Source organism: Topomyia yanbarensis, chromosome 2, assembly GCF_030247195.1.
Source record: "Topomyia yanbarensis strain Yona2022 chromosome 2, ASM3024719v1, whole genome shotgun sequence".
In the NCBI taxonomy this organism is placed as follows: Eukaryota; Metazoa; Arthropoda; class Insecta; order Diptera; family Culicidae; genus Topomyia; species Topomyia yanbarensis.
In genome coordinates, this window is record NC_080671.1 from 132616718 (window position 1) to 132619687 (window position 2970).

The following is a 2970-nucleotide window of genomic DNA, read 5'->3' on the forward strand; positions in this document are numbered from 1 at the left end:
GAATATATGCATACAATGCAATTCGATGCAGACCTAGCAAGTAAAGTTACATGGCAAGCACGGTTGGCTCAATTCAGCTAGCTAAAAGGTAATATTTTGAACTCGATTTTGAAAAGACTTTTATTTTCCATAATCGATAGTTTCCAGTGTGAGTACAAAAAAAGCAAGCCGTGCAAAATTGTTTCTGCTGGCACATTACCTTCTGACAACCTTCAGTTCACCGGAAAAGTTAAGGAAATCGAAATTTTCTCGCGTGACCATGTGAATGTGTGCCTTGTTTTTCACATCATTTCCGTTTCACTTTCAACCCAGAAACCTCCCCGTACGGCACCTATCCTCCTGGTTACCGAGCAATAAAATACGAATTGTATATTGTAAGTGCAGGTTCAGTCGTTCGCTCGCTAGGTAGGTAGTTATCATGTGTGCATCAGCGTAATTTGTGCAGCAGCACACACTTTGTTATTTCTGTCGTTCGGGAAGCAGCCGGAAAAAAAACTCGTGCATTAAATGTCATATTGACATATCAATATATTGGATTTTTTTGCGGAACCTGTTCCCGAGTGGCGGCTTCCGCTGCAGCTGGATTTCATTCCAGTGCCACGAGGCAATTTGTTCGTAATGCAATATTTTATTTTTCGCGGATGCAGTGTTTTATTGGATTGTAAATTTGAGTGAGTAAATTTCTGGACGCTTCTGGTCCTGGCGCAAACGAGACAAAACCAAAGCCGTGTCCGGAGCATAAATTAAGGTCTCACTTCCGGTGGCCATCCATTGTTACAATTGGACCACTGACGGAGCGTAACTAGCTGGTGGGGAGCCGACCGGCCAATCACGCAAACAATTGAGTGAGTGTTCTTGGTCGGAGCGGGAAGGAAAGCAGGCCAAAGCGTGGGGCGGGGAGGGGGCTTCAGTGTGAAACCATTTCACGAATACAACATAAATTAACGGTTCGATTCGGTTTCATTGTTTTGGCCTTCGATTGCAGCTACAGCGAATTAAGATAATTTCATTTTTGGCACCCCATTAAACAAACGGACGGCAAAATGATGGAACATGGGATTATCAGAAAGTACACCGATGTCCGGGTGAAAATTTCCGGATGGAACGAGCGAGTGCAGCAGTATCCGAAGGATTGTCCCTGCTGCTCCGTCGGGGTGAGTAAACGATATAAATCACGTACAGTTCGTGAAATCGTGGTTAGTTACTGCAGTTAGTGAAGAACTGATATCAGGCTTAATTGCGGTAATAGCGGAACGATAATTCTTATCATTTTTGGATTATAGTAAAGTTTGTGGTTATCTAAATTTAGTGCCTGTACTCAAACCTCTGTTGCGGAATGATTTAGCTGTTCAACTTGAGGCGTTTTTGCACCAACCCGAATGAAAACGAGATTTAAATTTACATAATCAATCAAAAATTAAATTAAATTAATCAGTTTTAGTACGATTTAGAGAATGTATTCATGTTAAACTCTGTTGCGAACTCAAATATATCCACACTCCATTCAGCTGCATTGTGCACTTACATTTAGTGCACAATGCACTGCATATTTTAGTTCAAGCAATGTTTTCAATTTCAGCAAGCCTCGTATCGGACTTTCGGTTACACAACCAAACACTACATTCCCAGAACAACAACTCAAGCGATGTACGATGATGTCTGGAGCTTTTGCCAGCATGGCAGTGGGTTTCAACGAAATGACTACGGCGATTTTGTCCCATATCGGTCTACGTACCAGACGGATTACAACAATCGTTTGCCGACGATGTGCTAATCAAAGCTTAGTTCGTGCAGCAAAAGTCCTCATTTGGTAGTGAATTTAGAGGTAATGTATTTCGTATTCCGAAGCTTAAGCTTTATCCAATTTGATCTGATTAAGTAAAAAGATAACTTTCTTCTATATTTTCGGCAGATAACAGTGAACGACGTACTGACAGCCCAGTCACACGTGTGAGCCTACGATGAAGACAAAATTACTTTTTTCGCCATGCTAAAGGATGCTGTACACCCGGTTGGTGTAGCTTACCCGGTCACCCGGAAATGTGAACCATGCAAGTCAACCCAGCAGTGATGATTATTTACGGTGGCGGAAAGGAACCGGACAGACTCGCTGCAGTGTACTGTTCATTTTTCTTCCTGGTTTTGGTAAATTTATTACCGGGATTAGGTAATGCGAGCGCTGAAGCTCTGTGTCAAGTTCCTAAATTCTTAATAAAGCCAAATTGAGTGAAGTGATTCTACCGGAAAATTGGGAGGGATAATGAGTTTTGCTTTGGTGGGATTAGTTGACAAAATTTGAAACAGAAAGATAATGATATTGGAAAGAGCTTGCAAATATGCTTATGCTTTTCACGCAGAGAAATATTTCCTCGAAGTTGATGGTGAAGTTGTTTTTTGGGTTGACTTCATATTTTTACGTAATTAACGTTTGTTCACTATGCCGATATTTCCTCATTCTTGTAAAAAAAGGTATATAAGCTTACCTTGAATAGTTTGTTTTTGGTGAATAAAATGACGAATGAAATTAATTCAAAATCACGTACATAAAAATAAATTTAAAAACCTACTTTAATCTACCCAATGGTGCAATTGTGCCTTCTTATTTATTCAAACTACGAATTAATAGCTGGATACGTTCAATACAAAATTGTGGAAATGACTAATACTACGTTCACACTACAGAGTTAAAACATGTTATAATAATTAGCAACAAGAAAAATGTCATCAAGATAGCGTTAAAACACGTTTTAACTCTGTAGTGTGAACGGAGTATAACATTATTATAATAACTTAGTATAGATAAGTGCACGACTGCCACGAAGCAGATGAGCAACATGTCGACACACTTGAAACAAACAGAAATATAACATTTAGTTAGCATAATCAGCGTGAGTTCAAAGTTGTCTTCATGTTAACATATTTTGAAATGCGTGATGGTGGAGGAGGGGAGAGGATGCGTTGGGACCACAC

General features: G+C 39.9%; 1 long non-coding RNA gene across 1 annotated transcript; it reads left to right on the top strand.

Moving 5' to 3' along the window:
• The first annotated feature begins 200 nt into the window (after positions 1 to 200).
• LOC131681372 (uncharacterized) lies at positions 201 to 2235 on the top strand. Its single transcript, XR_009303911.1, has 4 exons — positions 201 to 405; positions 648 to 1154; positions 1580 to 1825; positions 1913 to 2235. It is a non-coding gene; the product is annotated as an uncharacterized LOC131681372 (long non-coding RNA).
• The last annotated feature ends 735 nt before the right edge of the window (positions 2236 to 2970 follow it).